Raw genomic sequence first — 23,299 nt, 5'->3', positions numbered from 1 at the left:
TTTCACATTTTCAATAATTTTCACAAAATTGGAAAAGTGCTCCAGTACACAAACAGTCTAAACGCGCTCGGGTAAACATTTGTACCAGAGTGGCGCTTAGACTGTGCTTAGCTTGGAGTGATTTTTTGAATTTTTAATCCAAAATTACAAAAAAATTTTTTTGAAAAAAAAAATTAGAAACAAAAATTTTTTTTTCCAAAATCAATATTTTGTTGAAAAAAGCAGAAGTTCTTTGAATCATTTAAATCGGACGCTTAGTCTCTCAAAACAGCAATTTTTTTTAAATTTAGCTCTGTATCTCCGAAACTCTGGGCCTACCTTTGCCAAAAACTAATCAGCACATCTCCCTATCAATAGGAATCGAATGTTTTTTAAAACCATTCAAATCGGTTGATCCGTTCTCTTAAAAACTCGCTTTCTATTTTTTGCACTCTTTGCTCCATCTCGTAACGGCTGGACCTGCCTTTGCCAAAAACTAATCAGCACATCTCCCTATCAATAGGAATCGAATGTTTTTTAAACCATTCAAATCGGTTGATCCGTGCGCCCGAAAACGTGGACGAAAAACGCGGACATACAAAACACACACACACACACACACACACACACACACACACATCCATTTTTCTGAAGTATGCCAAAATGTTCAGAAACCTTCAAAACGTCGAGAAATGTAAAAATTTTCAATTCCGATTTTTGGACGATTACTATAACTTACCCTACGGGAAGTTAATAATGGTTATTGGTAATATGGTAACACTAGTGATGCACACATTTATTAGTGTCAACCATTATACACATTTATAATAATGATAAAATATAAATTATATATTTATCATAGCATTAAAAATATGTATAATATTTAAAAATAATAATGTAATTCAAGTCATATTTCAAATATGACATAATCGGTTTGTCATTGTAATTAGCATTTAGAAATGAGAAATGAAGTAATTGCTGATTAATAGCTTCTATAATATTCGTTCACATAGTGGATTGTGTTGAACAACGCCTAAAAAAATATTGTTTTCGCAACTTCACTCGTCATGTAATTGTGTTTGAAGAACTTCATGTAATTAAAATCAACATACATTCATTGACTGTTTGCATTTTTTTACTTTTTCGCTGGCGATATAATCTCATTCTTTGAACAAGTGTAATATCTATCTTGACTAAAAAATATTTTCCATTTGAATAACTTCAAAGATTTATAGAAACTACGAATAATATAGAAATAATTTCTAACCAATAAACTTACGTTTAGTACACGGCACAAATGTTCAATTTATTTTATTATTTTCAAGGAACAGGTTAAAATATTCTTCTGATTCAGGCATTTTTCATTAAATCAAGATTTTGACTACGATGTAACTTTGAAATGTTTATTTATCTATGCCGAGTTCCTTGTCAATATCGGTACGCATACAACGTTGATGCCGATACGCATACAACGACAGATCTCTATTCACATACACGACGACTAATCACAATCAACCCGTATAAAAATGATCTCATCGAGAGCGAATGACGAACAGTTCGGGCGTAACGGACTTCCATTGCATTTGTACGGATTTACACCCTAGTCGCACCTAAAGAAGTTTTACTTCAAGAAATTTGAACAAATATTGAAAATGTAAAAAGGTTTTCAAAAATTTGTGAATATTACAAAAATTACACAAAATCATTTTCTTTCCCTGTCTAAAGACATAATTTATCAACAAAAAAGTTGTTTATAAAAAACTACATATATTTCCATCTACCTGGAAGAATCCAGACCTCCTAGCTCCTGCAACCGCACCACCAACACTCCCCCTGAACCCATTCCCAAAAATCCTCATCTGATTTGTAACACTCGGCGGAGGTGGAGGAGTTCCACAAAAACTTCCACCAGGACAATCATTCAGCAGCAAATTCTCCATAGACCTCCTCATTAACATCTGCTTCTTAGTGCCAACATCCAATCTCCCTTTACTGTGAAGATCACCATTATGGTGAGGAAAGAACACGTTACCATTCTCATCTTCAGCAGTTAGGTCATCAACAGAACGAGACCTGGAGCAAGGACAATCGTTGGCGAAATTAGAGTCATCCCTGGATGAAGCCAAGGAGTTGCGTTTGGACTTGGAGTTGAAGAATCCAAAAGGTTTCTTGGGAGGTGCTTCTAAGTAATAGTAGTCTCTACCTTTGCAGTCACCATTCTGGTACGAGACGTACCCATAATCAGTTCTTTCCTTGTGCACAGTGTTTTTGGACCAATATTGCAACTTCTGGTGCTGTTGGTTTTTACCATACTGGTGGTTTCTTAAAGAAAACGGGCGATGGTTGACCAGACCGTACTTACCACCATTGTACACAGGCGTATCGGATCCATAATGGTTCCTGCTTGGTACATTATGGTTCTTGGTTGGGTACAAAGGTGTGTCTGGTCCATAATGGTTCCTGCTCAAGGCTTCATGTTTAGTTTGGTTCTTGGTTGGGTACAAAGGTGTGTCCGTTTATATGTTGGTGGCCAAGGGCGTTCTGCGTAATGCTTTGGTGCAGAATTTGGTGAATATTGCTTGGTGGTATGGTTTACGGTTTATCATGGTTGGGGTTGGATCATAACACTGAGGGTTTAATTTTGGAGGTTATGTTTCTTGGTTTTGGTTTGGAGAGTTCGTAGGTTCATTTTTTGGTTAAAGTTTTTGATGCACAGAGTTTGTAATAAAACATGTCAGTTTATGTTTTTTTTTGGTTTCACGATGTTGAATTGGTTTTATCTAAATTATAGAAAATTATAAAATAAGTATTAGTTTTAATTGTTAATTTACGTGGTTTTGTTTAAATTTCTTGAATTAATGTAATTTTATAAAGAGTTATGTTAACTTTGGGTAGTTTTGATAAATTTAAATAAGTTTTTGCAAATTCTTGCAATTTTTGTGAATTATATAAAACTTTATGATATTTTTTATTTAGATATTTTTTAATTAAATAAATTTATTCGATATAGCGAATAATTAGATAATCTTGTGATTGAGTTATACACTTTTGTATAAATATATATAAACATTTATGCATTTAATAATGAAAATGCATTATTATGCATTAATAATGAAAATAAATTTGTGTGTACTGCCCTAGGGCAGGTCCGTGAGCTGAGTTAAAACTCCAACTCGATTCAAGGAAAGAATAGTGTGAGAGATTTCCCATTGCCATTTCAACCGAATTCCCGAGATGGGCTTATTTTCAAATGGAAACATTTGAATCTATATTTTCATTGAAATGGACATCGCGCTGCTGATGTCAGATTGCCAGAGCGGGAAATCGAACGCGCGACCTGTCCATACAAGGTCACCGGTTAACGATCTTCGCCACGACGAACCCATTTTATGAATTGTATGATTTTATTTAAAGTTATGCAAATTTTAATGGATTTAGGTATCAGCAAATAAATTTATATAATTATTGAGAAGTTATGTATTTTTTGTTAAGTTATGTGATTTTTTAAATATCATTTTTTATAAATTAAATACATATCATTTGTAAATGTTAAATATCATTTTTATAAAATATTATATATTTGAAGAAAAACAGTGCCATCTATACAGCAATCAAAAAATTTATTTTGAACTAAATAAATGTTTTCATTTTCATAAATAAACCAATTATTAAAAAAAAGTTTGTTGAAGACGGGGACAAAGTTTTTCAGAATGTGTACATATATATATATATATTTCATATATATATATATATATATGTATACATATGTGTATGTATATATATATATATACATATATAAGAAATCAATGTACCGTAAGTTCCCATTTTTAACAATTAAATAATTATTATTTGGCATCTTTGTTGTAATACTAAAGTAACGGTTATAAAATACAATATATAGAAGATTTGTTGGTGCATATATGTATAATATATAAAATATTTTAGATAATTTATTTTGCCACAAATATGCCAAATGGATCATTCATATTAATCGAATAGTTTAGAAGTTACAAGAGTTATATTATGAGGTAGTTGTGCTTATTTTTTCACGTATAATTTTTTTTTATTTATTTATTTATTTATTAATTTTACAAGCCGTCGGTATAATATTTAATATTATAATAAGGCTTAAGTCAATATTTTATAGGTTTAATATAATTTAATTGATTATTAGCTATTTTATTACTTAATTTATGTACTATAAACCTATTATATTTACTTAATTATATTTTTTTTTAAATATAACTAGTTTGTTTGTTACTGGTGTTTTTAGAGTATATAAAGTTGTTGTAGAGCAATGTAGAGAGTAGAGTTGTGGAGAAATTTTATTTTAGAGTATATAAAGTTGTTGTAGAGCAATATATCTTAGATAATATTGTAGATAATCTAATTTTGTATTAAATTCACCATCAATACGCCATCAATATTAATCGAATGATTTAAAGTTATAAATGATTTCATTAGAATGAGTCAAGCAAAGTGTCTTATATATTTATCAGTGTTAATATCATTCCACGACTTTCAATTACGATTTTAGAGTATACCCAGTTGCTCTAGGGTGATTTGCAGTTCAGACAATTTATAGATGATTTAGTTTTAAACAATTTTGTCTACAAACATCATTCATATTATCGAATGGTTTAACAACAAATAAATGCACTGTAGTAAAAACTTAGTAGACAGTTTACCATTCTCAATACAGTACACAATTTTCAAATGTTTTTAAAGTATACCGAGTTGCTGTAGATCGATCATTATAATATTAGAACAATTGCAGATAAATGAATGTTATAAATGTTTCCTATAAACATCGTTTGATGCTGTTGAACAATTTTAAAAGTTATTGAAGATTTTATAAACAAACTGCATTTTAATGCATCGTGAATCTTATGTTATTTTCTGTATTGATTTTAATGTATACCGAATTGCTTTATGTCAACATAATATATGACAACATTGTAGATAATTTAATTCAGTTCACATTTGCCAAAAAATATTAATATTAATTGAATGGTTTAAAAGTCACAAGAGTTATACTAAATAAATGCGTTAATTTATAATGGAAAAAATGTGGTAAACAGTTATAACAATACAAATTAAAATGCTAGTATTTAAAAATATATAGCATTAATTAGAACATATAAATAAATACGTATATATATATATATATATATATATATATATTTAAAAGTAAGGCAAATTAATCAGACCGTTTAAATTTTTTGAATTTTAAATTAACAATTTAATTAAAACGCACTGAATTACCAAATCAAATTGTTGAAATGCTGATTTTACTTTTTTGTTCTAATGAGGAAACAATTCATAGCTACATATATATTTATTCAACCCTGTTAAGACGATTTTGGAGGGTCTGGACAAAAACAGACCAATCCTGAGAGCGTATTATACGGGACAGGGACTATACGTTTCAATTTCAATATCTTCAAAGTCACAAAATCACATTAATTATGCTCGTTTTAACCGGGGTTTACTGTATATACATATATAAGAAAAGATGTTTATTTATTATGTAATAAATATTATGTGAAACTTCTACGTATCAATTCCGTTACGTTACGTATACGTTATTGTTTATGGCGTTTATAAATTTTAAACCATTCAATTAATATGAATGATGTATATGGCAAATTTATACAAAATTATATACAATATTGTTCAAGATCATAATGCTCTACAACAACTCGATATACTCTAAATTAAAAATAAAATGTGAAAAATAATCACAACTTTAGTATAACTCTTGTAACTTTAAAACCATTCGATTAATATGAATGATGCATATGGTAAAAATGTTCTAAATTAAATTGTTTACGATATTATCTAACATCATAGCACTCTACAACAACTCTATATACTCTAAAATAAAATTAAAATGTCGTAAATAATCTCAACTACCACTAGTCTTAAGTGCACAACTTGAGTATAATTCTTGTAACTTAAAAACCATTCGATTATTATGAATGATGTATATGGCAAATTTATACAAAATTAAATTATCTACAATATTATCTATGAAATTGTAATATTATCTAAAATAAAATTAAACGTGAAAAATAATCACAACTACCACGAGCCTTAAGTGCACAACTTTAGTATAACTCTTGTAACTTTGAAACCATTCGATTAGTATGAATCATGTAAACGGAAAATTTATACAAAATGAAATTATCTACAATATTATCTAAGATTGCATTGCTCTACAACAACTCTATATACAATAAAATAAAATTAAACGTGAAAAATAATCTTAACTTCCACGAGTCTTAAGTGCACTTTAGTATAACTCTTGTAACTTTGAAACCATTCGATTAGTATAAATGATGTAAACGGAAAATTTGTTCTAAATTAAATTATTTACAACATTATCTAACACCATATCTAAGACCCTGCAGCAACTCGGTATACTCAAAAACGGCATACAAAAGTGAAAATTGTGTTATACACCTAAGATCAGAGTAATCTGATTTCCATATTATTTAATTTATTCCATATTAATTAATTAATTAATTTAATTATTTATAATCATTATTATTTATTAATTATTTATATTATTTTTTCAAACACTTTATTTTAATTCCTTTCACACCTAACCTTAATTTTCCAATATTTTCACTCAAAAACCACAAGAATTCATTTATTTCCCCACAAACACTAAATTTCCACAAAAGTTCACTCCGAATGTTGGACCTGCCTCGATCCTGCACTTGTTGAGCAGTCCGTTGCCTATTCGTGACTGACTTCACACAGAGAAATGAGTAGCGCGAATTGAGTGAAGGGGATGGGCACACATGGAGAGAGAAAGAGAAAGAGACGTGTGTGTGAGTGAAATGAGCATTTCACTTGCACCTTGAGCGAAAGAGACAGGGATAGGAAACATTTGAACGAAAATTTGGGAAAAAGGGTCGTTGAGATAAATGGTTCTGAAGATAGAAGGTTGTTGAGATATAATATTGTTGAGATAGAAGGTTTTCTAATGGGGTTGTTGATTGACATAAATAATTGAGATAAGAGATTGTTAAAATAGAAGAATATTGAGATAGGTAATTGAGATAGATGATATATAGATTATTGAGATGAGAAGTTGCTGAAATAAAGATTGTTTGTTTTGGAGATAAAATGTGGGAAGAAGGGTCGTTGAGTAAAGGGTTCGGGAGATAGAAGGTTGTTGAGATAAAGGGTTGGGGAGATACAAGGTTGTTGATTGATATAAATAATTGAGATGAGAGATTGTTCAAATAGAAGATTATTGAGAGAGAGATTTTTGAGATATTTTTGAGGTTCTTGGGATAGAAGGTTACTAAAAAAGATGACTAAGAGGATAATTAATTGGGGAGATTGAAGATTATTGAGATAGGAGGCTATTGAGATAAAAGATTTTTGAGATAGGAAGTTCTTGGGATAGAAAATTAATGAAAGAGAAGACTAAGAGGATAATTAATTATTGAAATTGAAGATAATTGAGATAGATGGTTATTAAGGTGGAAGACTTTTGAGATAAAAAGTTCTTGGTATAGAAGATTATTGAATAAAGTTACTAAGGAGATAATTATTTATTGAGATTGAAGGTTATTGAAATAGGAGATTATTAAGATAGAACTGGATAGTTCACATTAACAAGAAAAAACGGCAGATAGATGAACTATTTAAAAAACATTACTGGCTACTGAATAAACGTTCCGAACTGTCGACAAACAACAAACTAATTATTTACAAATGTATTTTCAAACCAGTGTGGTCTTATGGGATTCAACTATGGGGCACCGCCAAAAAAACAATCTACAGATTATTCAGCGAGTGCAGAACAAGATCATACGACAGGCACTGAACGCACCTAGCTACGTTCCCAACTGGTTGATTCACCAGGACAGCAACATGATGACAGTAAATGAAGAAATTCAACAAAAAACAAATTACTTGGCACATAAAGTATTCTCAGAAGCGCGCCCAACAAGGCTAAAACAAAAAATTCCCAATGATCTCATAAATTCGTAAACGCTAACATTATTATTATTATTATTATTGTTATTATTATTATTATTATCTTACTATTTCTAATATTGTTATTTTGTTATATTTTATTATTTTTCTAGTATTATTTTATTATTCAGAAATTTTATTTATATTAATTATTAATTTTATTTTTATTATTATTTGCTTATATTTTATATCAAATCATATTACGGATATTATTTTCATGTAAATTTTATCCTTTGCACTTGTAATTATTTAAATTTATGTTATTATTTATCAATATTACTAGATGTTAATAATGTAACAGTTGTAATAATTATTGAAATTAAAAAAAAAATTAATATAGAAGATTTTAGAGATTGGAAGTTCTTGGGAAAGAAGGCTATTGAAAAAGGTGACTATGAAGATAATGAATTATTGAGATTGGATATTATTGAGATGCGAAGTTATTAAGATCGATAAATAGAGTTTTGAATAATCGAATTTAACGATACTTTTTGCTGCAGATAACTAGAGATAAAACTGTGTAAAAATAATTCAAAATAAATAAAATTCAGATTAATAAACATTGAAAACTGAGATAATTGAGAATGAAAATGAAAAAATCGACTAACATTATTATTACTTCAACAACATTTGTAAAAGGTTCACAATCTCTGTCAAACGTTTATCTAGAGTAGTTATTTTCTTCACTACCAAAGGTAAAAGTTGTTAAGAAACGAAGAAACCACGATTATTATCATTAACAATTATAATGATAATAATAATAACAACAATTTGAACAAACAACATTAATTACAAAAACAATTAACGATAACAAACAGAAAGAATATTTCTTTAAAAACTTCCTAAAGAAAAACTTCTTGTTTTTGGCAGAAAATCTGAATGGTTAATTTGTAATAATCTCGTCGTTTCAAGTCATTCTAAATCGTTTGATACTAAAATTAGAAAAAATATGTGTGGGTAGGAAAAAATTGAGCTTTCGAACAACGTAAAGAAAAGGAAGCTGGAACGGATCGTTATGGTAAAAAAAGTGCCTTTTGCTAATATTTTGCAACGTTATACATTATACACACAGATGTATATACATAAACACACACACATATATATATATATATATATATATATATATATATAATATAATTTATAAAATGTAAGTAATTTATTCAATAATGGATTTATTATTGCGTTAAAGTACACAACGGTACTTCCCGCGTTTCATAAGAAAATTATGCACACGAATACACTTATATATAAATGTATATGTATAATTATATAATTATATATATACATATATATACATATGTATATATACACATATGTTTCATATATAAATGAATCTAGTATAGTGTGTTCATTTAGCGTTAACAGTTGAATTTACTGTAACAGCATTATGTACATAATGTGAGAGCCGGTAACAAATTCTCAACGCTAATATATATAAAGTAGAACCCTGTTAAGACGATCATGCTTAATACGATTGTTAGAATAATACTTCACTTCACGCAGGTCCCTGTATTTTGAAACATAAGTGCCTTAAGGGGGCGTATAATAATCACGTGAAATCTAAATAAAAAAAAATTATCAAAAAGTCAGTTTTTATCAAAAATTTCAAAGTTCTCAAAAATCTCATATTTATCAAAGTTAAAAAAAATTAAAAGTTTTTTAATAATGTTAATTTTTGATATGGGAATTTCCTGCAATTTGCCTTAGGGGACGTGCCTGTACCTTGAAACATGACTAAATGAATAAACTAGTGGTGTATGGCATCGTGCCTTAAGGGGGCGTCCAATCACGTGATCGATTTTGAAGGATTTTTGAACCCCCTTCTCCTTGGTGATACGCTGTCATACTCAAAATTACCACCCCCCATCCCCCACTAAACATCACGCGTTTCTCAAAAGGTGGGGGCATGTTCAAAAATCCTTAAAAATCGATCACGTGATTAGTGGATGCCCCCTTAAAGCACAATGCCATACACCACTAGTTTATTCATTTAGTCATGTTTCAAGGTACAGGCACGCGCGCTAAGGCAAATTGCTGGAATTTCCCATAATAAAAATTAACATTATTAAAAAACTTTTAAAATTTTTTGAAAACTTTGAAAAAAATGAAATTTTTGAAAAGAAAAAAAAAGACTTTTTGGTAATTTTTTTTTATATTTATATTTTTTTTATACTTTGACTTTTGGGAAGTATCTTAATGATAAAGAACGCTACTGACAAGCAAGATGGGGCTCGATTTGCGGAAGAGGATAATAAAATTTTATGTCTGGAGCATAGCTCTGTACGGATCAGAGACATAGACTCTAAGAAAGGCCAACAAGAACTACCTAGAGAGTTTTGAAATGTGGTGCTGAAGATGAATGGAAAAAATAAAGTGGACTGACATGATAACAAATAAAAAAACCCTAACAAGAGTGGCCAAAGAAAAGACTACTGAACACAATCCTGAAAAGAAAAGGAAACAGGATCGGACCCATTCTGCACAAAAAGTGCCTCCTGCACGACGTCGTCGAGGGTAGAATAGAAAGACTGAAAGGAATGGGAAGAAGAAGAATGCAGACGGTTGACAACTTATGTATGACGACCTGTGTCTAGATCAGAAACATGGACTCCAAGAACGCCACAAAAACTACTTTTGGAGAGTTTTGAAATGTGGTGCTAGAGGCTAATGAAGAAGTTAAAGTGGGCAGATAAGGTAACAAATGAAGAAGTCCTGCGAAGAGTGGGCGAAGAAAGAACTCTACTGAGCATGATCCTGAGAAGAAAAGGAAACTGGATTGGACCCGTTCTGCACAAAAAGTGCCTACTAAACGACGTCGTCGAGGGTGAAGTAAAAATATGAAAGGAATGGAAGAAGAAAAATGCAGATAATTGACCACTTACGCTAGAAGAGAAAATACAGGGAACTGAAAACCAAAGCGCAGGATCAGGAAGCATGGAAGCACAAGTTCGGCAAGGAAAACACATGAAAAATAAGTAAAAAAGGCGGGGGTATAAAAGTAAAGGGAATGATCGATGAGGAGGGTAAGACAATCATTTATTTGTGGTGGCACTCACACAATGAACCTGCCTTCGTGCAGACTGCCATTTATTATAGTCCTCTCATTTAATTTTAAATTAGGTAAGAATCTCGAAATTCGTAATACCCTGCTGTAAGTCTGTAAATAGTTTCAAAACTTACATATATATGTAGGTTTGAAGACAACTTTTTAGTGTCAATATACAAGTATTTACAAACTTACAGCTGAATATCTCGAATTCCGAGGTGAACTTACTATAATGACTGGACTATTATTATTATTATTATTATTATCACTGATGGTGATTACCGAAACGTATTCAATATATTTATTTATTTATATATATTATTATTATTACGCAATGTTGAACACAAATTACGCAACTTTCCAGACAATTAAATGAGAAAAATAAATTTTCTTTCAATTTACCGTTTTTGCTTAATTTTCCGGTATCTAGCTCGCACACTATTTACTAGTATACCGTTTATAGTGTAGCAGATTCAAATCGCATGTGCATTTATTTATTATAGCTCTTGTAACTTTTAAACCATTCGATTAATATGAATGATGTAATAAAAAATTAATTATCTATAATATTGCCCAATAACAAAATGCCCTAGAATTAAAAAAGCAAAATACTATAAAAACAATATTTTCAAAAAAGTTGAAACTAAATATATATTTCAGTAGAATCGTAACAATTGTAACAATAGTAATGCTAACAACGTAAATGTTACGTAAATGAATGCTCTTTTGTTTTTTGGTTAAGAAATTACAAAAAAAATACAATGAATGAAATCATTTCGACATTTTGTGGATTTTGTGTAACCAGAACAATGGATATATATATATATATATATATATATATATATATATATATATATATATATATAATTATGTAACATATTCGAACAATACGGATTCAAAAGAGCACCAGTAATTTTTAACAATTTAACTAGATTTTATTGCACCAGGGTCAAACTCATATTTTTTCAAAATTTATAAAAGTTGAAAAGTTCATTTAAAATGTACAAAACTTTTCATAAACTATATTATTTTTATATTAAAGTATAATCTATGAACAATTTACAATCAAAGTTTATATGTAGTTTTGAGAGGTCAATTTGACCTCTTGACCCTAATGAGGTCAAAATCAGATATAAAATACCTCGAATAAATGTTTGAGTATTAGAAATTTTAAACTGTTTATTTTTATATTAGAAAGAAAGGAAAGAAAATCATGAGGCAGCTGTCAGAATAAACTTTTATGTAGTTTTGAAGGGATGAATAAATTATTTAACCATATTGACCCTAATGAGGTCAAAATCGGAAATAGCATATCTAGGACAATATTAAACAATTTATTTTTAATTAAAATGAAAGTTAAAAACAATCTCATCAGACAGCTACTTGGAAAAACAAAAATTATATCAGCAATTATATATCATGTAGTGAAAGGTCTGTTTGACCCTAAATTGTATTGAACAATTGTTTAAATATCAAAAATACTAAAACATTTATTTTCATAATATAATGAAAGTTAAAACTATTTTATGAGACATCTACTTGAAAAAATTAAAATTATTTCTGCAATCATGTAATCAGGGGTCTGTTTGACTCCTAATTGTATTGAACTATTGTTTAAATATCTTATATATATTATATTAGAATGAAAATTGAAAACAATCTTAAGAGACTGCTACTTCAAGGGTCTGTTTATTGCTGTTCGTATTGACCCTAAGAAGATCAAATTTGTATATTTTATACAATGCCCTTTCTATTTGAATGCTAAAAAATGTTGGATATGTAATATTTTAAACATTGTGTAAAAATTTAAAATTAGTTGATAAATTTTGTTCAAAAACATATTTTATGAAGTCTGCATGACGAACTAAAAAAAACCATAAAGTTTTGGGGTCCTGAAGACCCTAATATAAAAACCCTACATTTTTGTAACTCTAATACGTCTCAAGTTACTTAATAAAAATATTTAAAAACAATACTTTCACAAAGCAATTAAAAAAATAATAGTATTCCCAAAAATGTTATTGTAGTAATGGGATTTTATTTAATACGATTTCTCGCATAAGACGCCACTTAACGCCTGTTCCTGAAATTAAAACCTGCATATCCTGCAAATATGCTTATGCGTTTTAAAAAAAGTTTATCAAGATCAAGACCCCTAGAAAATCGTCTTATCGAGATTTTACTGTATTTTTCATCTATATTTTTCAATATAAAACTAGTAAAAGCGACATATAATCTTATTAATATTCAAAATATATAATATTTATGAGTTCCACATAAGACAATCGTGAGAATAAAATAATTCTGCGTGGGAACTTTTAAAAAAAAGTGCTTTATGAGAAAAAAGAGTAGACTGAATTGAATTAAAGAAATGAAAACGAAACTGAAACATTCTCATGGACTGTCTTAGTGATCTACAAATGATTGTCATTTTCTACTGTCATTTAAGAGTATACCGAGTTGTTATAGGGCATTATGGTAATAGACAATGTTGGTGATTATTTAATTTTGTACAAATTCGCTGAATACATCATTTTTATTAATCAAGTGGTTCAAAAGTTACAAGAGTTATAATAAATAAATGCACAAGAATAAAAAGTCAATGAACGAAGTTTGATAAAAAATGTCGTTGTACGAGGTGTGTTCAAAAAGTACCCGGAATTACTAATAATTAAATTTCGCGGGTCTGGAGTGTCTGATTGTCAAAATTTTTTTTTATTGTGTTGGTATACATGCCCCTAAAGTATGATGAAATTTTCAGCTATATTCACTGTTTACTTTGTCTGTGGTAGTCGCTAAGGTTCGACGTGTTTTTCTGAGCTCGGCGATTTTTACAATGGAAGAATTGAAAAGTCAAAGAATTTGTATTAAATTTTGCGTAAAAAATGAAATAAAGTGTTGCAAAGTGCAAAAATTCACCAGATATGGCTCCGTGTGACTTTTTCCTATTACCAAAGTTGAAGAGACCCATGAAAGGACGGCGGTTTTCCTCGATTGAAGAAAATCGCTGAGAGTGCTCAAGGACATATCAAAAAGTGAATATCAAGGGTGCTTCGAAAATTGGAAAAAACGCTGGCATAAGTGTATTATATCTGGGGGGGACTACTTTGAAGGGGACCACATTAATGTAGACGAATAAATAAATATTTTTTTGAAAAAACGAAAATTCCGGGTACTTTTTGAACAGACCTCGTACTTGGTAAAAGTAGTCTGAGTAAAGTACTCAATTTTTAAAAGCGATTTTAAGATATACCGAGTTGCTGTAGAGCATTATAATATTAGAACAAATTGTAGATAATTCAATATTGTAAAAGTTTTCCTAACACATGAATTTATATTGTTGAACAATTTCAAAAGTTATTGAAGTTTTAGTAAAAGATGTACCCTTTTTCTAAAAGGATCAACTAAATCAATGGAAAGCTCAGGAGATATGATATCTAAACCTTTCTTTTCTTTATCTACATCGTTTTTAGAGTATACCAGGTTGCTGTAAGTACCAAAAGAACTGTTGCAAGAACTTCGTTATTCTTATGATTCAAGCAAAAACCGTTCGTTTTCTCTCGTGCACTAGTTTCTCATAAGACTGGTATTTCAGGATTGTTTTAAAGTCGTTTTTCAAGGATTTTAGAAGGTTTCACAGAAAATGGAAAAAGATGCATATATATATATATATATATATACATATATATATATATATGGTATATATAAATAAATATATATATATATATATATATATACTAGCAATCCCTACATTGCATTGCTGTGTAAAGTTTCTTATTACTCACGAAAAAGATGGTAACGTGAAACTTGGTAAAAATGATATGATCATTTAAAAAAAGTGATCATCAATATTTAATTAAATATTATAAATTGCAATATAAATGATTTGTGCAAAAGAGTCTGCCAAAGCGTGCTGAATACCCCAGGGCAGACGGCGAGGATGTGACATTGCTCACAATTTCATGGGGTTTCAGAAGTGTATTATTTTTATGCTAGTAATAGAATTTGCTGTTGCAAAAGTTCTACAACAATATTAAACAGTTCTATAAAATATCTGAAAGCTGCTATAAGTTTTCAGAAAAAATTGTCATAGATAAATTTATAAATTACCTCACAGCACTTCGACGAGCAACAAATTCCTCTATCATCCTGCACATTTTTGTTTAAATCACATTTAATATTACAGCACTGAAAAACACTACATTCTTTATTACTTGTTGTCATAACTTCACTTTTTGGAACAGTCAACTTGCAACTTCTGGTGTCCAAATAGTCTATATTTTTAGCCTTAGAACAACACTGGTCAAGATGTTTGCATTCTTGACAAGAATTTGATGATTCTGATGACATGGCCTCACGTTTTGCTGTTGTCAGACAACCTCTGGTGTCCAAACAATCAACATTTTCAGCTTTAAAACAAGACTGGTCAAGTTGTTTGCATTCTTGACAGGAATTTGATGATTCTGATGACATGACCTTACCTTTTGCTGTTGCCAGACAACCTCTGGTGCCCAAACAATCAACATTTTTAGCCTTAAAACAGGACTGGTCAAGTTGTTTGCATTCTTGACAGGAATTTGATGATTCTGATGACATGACATCACCATTTGATGTTGTCAGGCAACCTCTGGTGTCTGAACAATCGGCATTTTTAGACTTAGAACAACATTGGTCAAGTTGTTTGCATTCTTGACAGGAATTTGATGATTCTGATGACATGACTTCACCTTTTGATGTTGTCAGGCAACCTCTGGTGTCTAAACAATCGTCATTTTTAGCCTTAGAATAACACTGGTCAAATTGTTTGCATTCTTGACAGGAATTTGATGATTCGGATGACATAGCCTCACATTTTGATGTTGTCAGACAACCTCTGATGTCTAAACAATCGTCATTTTTAGCCTTAGAATAACACTGGTCAAGTTGTTCGCATTCCTGACAGGAATTAGAAGATTCTGATGACATGACTTCACCTTTTACTATTGTCAGACAACCTCTGTTGTCCTGGTTAAGTTGTTTGCATTGTGGGCAGAAATTAGAAGATTCCGATGACATAGCCTCATTTTGCGGAGCTCTCAGACAACCTCTGGCGTCCAAACGTTCAACATTTTTAGCCCTAGAGCAACACTGATCAAGTTTTTTGCATTCTTGACAGGAATTTGATGATTCTGATGACATAACCTCATCTTTTGGTGCCATCAGGCAACCTCTGGTATCCAAACGAGTTGTACCATCTATTAACAGTGAATCTGATGACATGATCTTGCATTTGACAGCATTGGTAACATAAGATATTGCTTTACAACATGGTGAAGACACAGCCTCACTTTTTGGAGCTTTCGAGAAATGTTTGGTGTCCAAATGAACTGAATGGGTATTTTGAAAACAACTTGAACGCACCTTGATGCATTCCTCACACGTTTCGCACATTGTAACCCCACGTTTTGAACCACTTTCGTCATCACCAATTGTACCAAAAACAGGATTTCTAACCTGATTTTTTTCACCTGCCATCACTTTTCTGACGCATTTAGATATTTCTAGATACGTGTCATCTTGGCAACAAGTTTTTACTTTGCGTTTCGTCAGGTCCTTCACACAATCAACATGGTAACAACATTTAGACGCCTCTGGAACTTTGGAGAGTTTTTCACCTGAAATAACTTTACAGCTTTCTTCAGCGCAACATTTCATAAGACACCAATTGGCACAACTAGATTCATCAGTTGACAATTTAGATTCGTCACAACTCGTTTCAATCTCGTTGTTAATTTGGACAGCTGTAAGTTTTATGTGAGCATTATAGTCCTCATCAGTGCAAAAGCATTCGCTGCAGCTACATGGTTCTGAAATTTTTTGTGATTTTTTGCAAAGTTCACACGATGAATCAGTGTCTGACTGATGATGATCCATTGGATGTTTGGCAACATGCATGCGTTTAGATTTGCAGTCGCCGCCATATTCAATGCATAAGTTGCATATATGATAATTCAAGTCCCCTAGAATTTCATCTTGTGGAAATCTCTTATCATGGTCCTTTTCAGGGCAAATTTTGGAAGTCCATCTAGTGCAACAAAGGTTACCTTTTACGCAGTTTGACGAATCGGTTTCAGATTTAGTAACGTTGATGTCACAAATTCGGTGATTGAAGTTTGATTTATTTTTAATTTGTTCCATGCCACAGGTTGTTGAACAGCAATTGTGTTCATCATCACAAACTTCAGAGTTTTTGTCAACTATGTGAGGGTCTGCTGGTGTTGTTATCAATTGTTTAGATTTTTTTGGCGTCAGATATCCAGATTCCTGCAAACACATTTGGCAATCAGTATTGTTGTTATTGTTTTCTAAAAATAATCCTAGTTTCACCATTGAATTCTGGTAATCACTTTGGTGTCCTACTTTCTCCTTGGTGTCGAGTTTGTTGTTTATACATTCTTGGAAATCAATTTGTGTAGACACTGGGTAATGCCTAAATATCTCGTCACGTTGAGAAAAACTTGGTTTTGAGGACTTTTGCAATCATATCCTAAATTTTTCAAAGGCACATCTCGATCGTTCATACTTTTGAAGCCTGAATCCAAATTCGCATACTGTAAATTTTGATCTGAACCAATGTAATCATATTCTCCTACAATTCTAAACATGGCACCATCAAAAACTACTAAATTATCAACATTCAATAAATTTTGATTGAAATCTGGTAAAACCAACCCTGCCTTCCTTTCTGTCACGTTACTACACCCAACTAATTTTTTTCCAAGTTCTTGATCAACAGTTTTGAAAACAGCACCATCGAAATAGATGTTGCCATCAAAATTTTTAGATTTGGCAACAATCCCACAGCTTTGAGAATTGTTTTGACCAAATTTCAACAAATCCACCATACTCTTCTCAACTTTAGTATCAAATAGAAAGAACGGTTCAGGTTTTGCAGCATCAACTGTGCTCGATACCAAATTTAATGAACCAAATTTTGCTATTGGTGCATCTACAAAGTCCAATGTTGGTAAATGATCTACAGATTTAAATTTAATGTCATAAATTGACGGTTTTTTAATCGACTTTTGATCAAAATCCTTGATCGTTTCGTAAACAATAGAAGTTTGATCAGAAATTAGTTCTTGCAGAGCAAAGCTTTCTGGTAAATGATCCACTGAAGCAAATTTTATATTTTCTACCAACCTCTTATCTTTGAAGTCATTTTTAGGATCTAGTGTACCAAATTTTAAATTCTGTCCTACATTCCTGAATGAATTCGGTAAAATTTGAGCATATTCTGGTACATTAGGTGTTTCAAAGTCCAGCATGTCTTGTAAACTATTCAATGATCTATCATCGCGCGCTAAAAGACTTTTGTGATCTAAAGTCTTCATGGAATTACTCTGGTCCAATACAAGATTGATGGGTTCCTGATCAGTAACAATTTCTGCTTCATCTGCCAAAGAATTAGCATAAATTCTTGGCGTCTCCTCTGGTTGCGTTACAATTGATGTTTGGACAAAATCCAGGAGGCTTCTAGATCGTCTCATCTGAGTGCTGGTGCTGTATTCATTTACTGGTATGACTTTTTTGGCTTTGCGTTTTGGGCAACACCCAAAAATTGTTTTGAGGCCACAGCGTGTGGTTGGACTTGATCTGTCATCATCTTTTGATGCTTCAGGAGGGACTGGATTGATTTTTTGAGGTTTGGATGATATTTGAGCGTATTGTGGCGCAAAGTCTTTGGGTTTTGTAATCTGAACCTCGTCTTCTTGATCAGTATTGATAACTTTCGGGGCGTCGTTAATTTTTTTGTGGCTTGCACTGCTTGTCACCAGGTTACCATCAGTTATACAGCAATCAACCCTTCTTGGTAAATCGTAATTTAAATCTAAATATCTTCTGCGATCAAAATATAATTTTTTACTATGTATCGGATCTGTCAAAAATTTTTCACCATTATTACACAATTTAGAACCTACCAACTGTGGTAAGTCACTTGTAGACAACATTCTTCCACATCCAGAATTGGTACCAAATTTATCTACAGCAATATTACAATTTAAATCAATATTTTTTGACATATTAGTGTAATCATCACTAGAATTAGATTCTACCATAAACATACCATCTTTTGTGGTCACAAATTTTGATGCACCATATGTTGGTAAATCACTGTCTAACTTATCCATTATAATGTGATCCGCAAAACTGCCAATTTTGCTACTTGTACAATGTGGTGTCAAATCGCGTTTGGCAGTTTGGTTTTTGCTTTTTTTACGAGAACTTCTTGATTTTCTGGTGCTAGATCGATACACCATGGATGCACCATCGTGTTTTTCCATATTTCGATTAGTTTCTGGAAAAATATCTTTCGGTTTCGTAGATACCAGTTGAACTTGGCTATTTTTTGACATTTCTGGTGTAAAATCTTTGTTGAAATTTGATTGGTTTCGCATTTGGACGTTTGCGCCATGTACCATTGATATTTGATCATCTTTGAATATTGTTTGTACTAATTTCGGACCATCAACCAAGTAAGGTGAATCCTGTTTGGTCACTTGATTCACAAGTTTCGATTTTGATTTTTTTTTGAACTTATGTGGCAAATCGCTCACACCAGGACGCGTCCAAAAACCACCATCTACCAACTTGCCTTCGTCATCATTATGCCCCGCATTCGGCAGCGTTTTCAAATAATCTGCCACCAAATCGGACGCTTCAACCGACTTGTCTTCGTCGCTGCTAGAATTTTGACCAATTTTCCCTTTTTTCGAAGTGTTCTTTTTCAAATGTTGACAAGTTGGTAGCACCAGACGTCTGCTTGTTGTTCCGGAGCATTTTGGCAAAATTGGGACACACTTTTTGGGTTTTTTAGCTCTATCCATATTGAAAAAAATCAGAGATCACCAAATTTCAATGCACTTAGCAAAATTTTGACTTATATTGAATCACATGCATTTTATTGAATTTTAAGCTAAAAATAAAATTGTATCGTAAAGTTGGGTATTTAAAATTGTTGTTAAATTCATTGAACATGATGTTTTGACTGTTGGCAAGTTGCAAAACACGATTGGAATAAAATCGTATTTTTTACGAGTAGGGAGAAGTCCCCTAGTGGCGGACACCTAAGGTTATTTGTAAATAAATCAAAAGTTATTTTACTAGTTTCTTAAATTATGATTTATGTTAGATAACAAAGTTAGAAATCAAACTAAGTTAACAAAACTGCAATCTTTGTTGAAAAATAATTAATACTATCAATCAAACTTTGGTATAAAAAAATATGATTTTAAACAGTGGCACCTAGCACCGGACATTTCAAAATAACCTGCATCGATCACATATAAAGCCATCTCAACACTTTGGAATATCTGCACATGTGACTTTGACAAATATTCTTAGATATTGCAAAAAAGGATCACTATTCATCTACTAGTAATAATACGTGTTAAATAGAGTGTCCGGTGCTTGGTGCCGTCCGGCGTTACGGGACTTTCCCCTATGTGCTGTCTTGTGTATCAAACTTGAATTTTATTTAATAGTAAATAGAAATAAACATATTTTTAAATATTTAAGTTTAATAATTGTATTTAATATTAGTTAATATAAATAAATAAATGTTTATTCATATTTGATAAATAATTCCAAAATCATATTAAATAAAAAAAATTATTGATTTTGTTTAGAGTTTTGACTAGATAAGTACGCCTGAATGATGCGCCACACAACACACACACCTTTCTATTTATTTTATAATATATACTTATATAGGGTCCAAAAGACCTTAAAATTAATTGGTAATAAAGTTTGCAAAGTGTATTAGGCTAGTTTCTATCAATTCCAAAAATTTAATTACGTTTTACAAGACAACTAATTATTTTAACCATAATTATTTAAGCAAACTTTAACAATATTAATAAAAATGAGAAAAAATACAACTGAAAAACCGAATATAGTTTCTATGAAAATTGCATAAAAACCTTGATATTAATATGTTTAACTTAAAAAAAATCTATAATGTCTATAAAATACTATGAATTTAAAGAAAAACTGTATAGACCCCTAAGGGATCCCAACAAAAACACCAATAAGCATCTACATTGAAAATTATACATACAATAAATATTAACAAAGACCCCAAAAACAATTCTATATAAATTTTTGAAATATCTCAAAGACCCCTAACTGACCTCAGATAAATTATAGAGAGCAATTTTTACACAAAAAAGTATATACATTTATCTCTTTCATTGCATAAAATTGCACATTTGAGTGAAATGCGTAAAAGTAGTTCTAAAACAAGATTCAGAGCACAAACACTTTCTAATGATGAACGGCGACAATTTATCGAAAAGTAGGCCACATATCGTAGTGATAGTAATAGTTTGATAAAGTAAAAGTTAATAAAATGATGAAGATATTATATACTTGTTTCAAAGTATTCTTAAATTGAAATCTCCTAATTCGTACTGCAAGAGCGCAGATTATTTTGAAATTTTGGTGATTTTGTAAGGGTCACTTTGGGGTCCATAGAATTTTTTTTATTTTATATTAGGTTTATAGCAAAGAAAATAGAAGAAAAATTTCAACAGAAAAGCGGAAAACATTTTTTTCCTTTTTCACATACAGCGTCATCTCTGATACTTAGCATGTGCTACAAACTAATATTTTTTGTTTTACTGCTACTCATTAGTTTGACAGCTACTCATTGTTCTCTGCTCAGTTAATTTCATGTGACAAACCGGCATTGTGTTCACTGTGAAATTGTGAAAAAAAAGTAAAAAATATAAGTTATTCGTTTCCTAACATTTCAATTGAAAATCATCAAATCAATCATGTGTATTGTGCAAATTTTTATTCAAATTCAACAGCAGGCAATTTTTTTCTTCAGCTTTTAATCGCCAAATGAAATGTTACATAAAATGAAACCATCTGGTGGTGAAACGGAGTTCGCCCGGGTTGCTAGTTACACTATAAACATTCCCTAGTTTTTTACTTAAAGTTTAAATTCACATATAATTGTTATAAAAACTATAACAAGAACAAAGATTATTTCAAAATTATGATACTTTTGTAGGGGTCACTTAAGGGTCCATAGAGATTTTTTGATTTTGTATTACAATATAAACCTTATAGGTCTCCATTTTTAAAGATTATTTACTATTAGATTCCCTAGTTTTTGATTTAAAGTTTAAATTCACATACAATTATTATAAAAACTATAACAAGAACAAAGATTATTTCAAAATTTTGGTGTTTTTGTAGGGGTCACATAGGAGTCCAAAGGTTGTTTGATTTCTCATTACACAATGTACGTTATAGGTACTACTAGAGCCCTTAGTTTTCAAAACAAAGTTTAAGTTCACATATAATTTTTAGGAAAACTATGAATGATAGTTGAATTGAAAGGGTTGGTGTAACGTTTACGTTTTTTGTCATTTTTGTAAATTGTAAAAAATATTGTTCAAAAACTTTTATATTATTTTATACAGTTTGAAAGCTTAGTAAATTTGCTTCAAATTTTTATTTTGTAAATCGTGTAAAAATTTGTTCAAATACATATATATTATTTTAAACGAATATAAAGCTAACAAAATCCTCTACAGAATTACATTTAAAGATTTTTGCATTTTAAAACAAAATATTTTGCAAAATAATATTGAACTTCGATTTTGAAAATCCAGAAATGTAATGGCGTTGGGTTCCATAATGTGAGTGACATTTTTTGTCATTTCTGTAAATCATGCAAAAAATTGTTCAAATATATATATATATATATATATATATATATATATATATATGTATATATATATATATATATATATATATATTATATACAGATTTAAAGTTTATACATATGTATTCAAAAAATTAAAACTTCAGAAACAAAAATTCATAAAAAATACAGTTGAACTTAATGTAAAACCAAAACTATATAGAGGTTCTTGCATTACATTTTTCCAAGTTTATTTAAATTGTGTAAAACATTCTTTGAGCAACTTTGAGCTTAATAAACACTCTATAAATTTGCATTAACAAATATCCATATTTTGGATCGAAAAAATCTGGAAAAATCGTTCAAAAAAATTATCATTTTCATTGAACTTCAAATCCTGTTTTGCAACTTTAGAAAAAACTCTTAAAAAAACATGTTATAAAAATTTATGTAGTATCACAAATATACTAATAAAATATATCACAAAAATTCAAAAATACCATTTAATTTTTTTTATCTAGGATCGCGTTTAAAACATAATTCTGAAAACTAAAACCAAAAATTTGTTATCACAGTCA

General features: G+C 30.4%; 1 protein-coding gene across 1 annotated transcript in view; it reads right to left on the bottom strand.

The window, feature by feature from the left end:
* The window catches only part of LOC113363144 (WD repeat-containing protein 47-like), a 170,707-nt gene that overhangs the window by 44,418 nt on the left and 102,990 nt on the right, over positions 1-23,299 (bottom strand).

This window comes from Ctenocephalides felis, unplaced genomic scaffold, assembly GCF_003426905.1.
Source record: "Ctenocephalides felis isolate EL2017-DRISC unplaced genomic scaffold, ASM342690v1 CF-g0.4_SCAFFOLD_00845, whole genome shotgun sequence".
NCBI lineage: Eukaryota > Metazoa > Arthropoda > Insecta > Siphonaptera > Pulicidae > Ctenocephalides > Ctenocephalides felis.
Note: the sequence above shows the minus strand (reverse complement) of the source record. Positions and strands in the feature narration are given on the sequence as shown.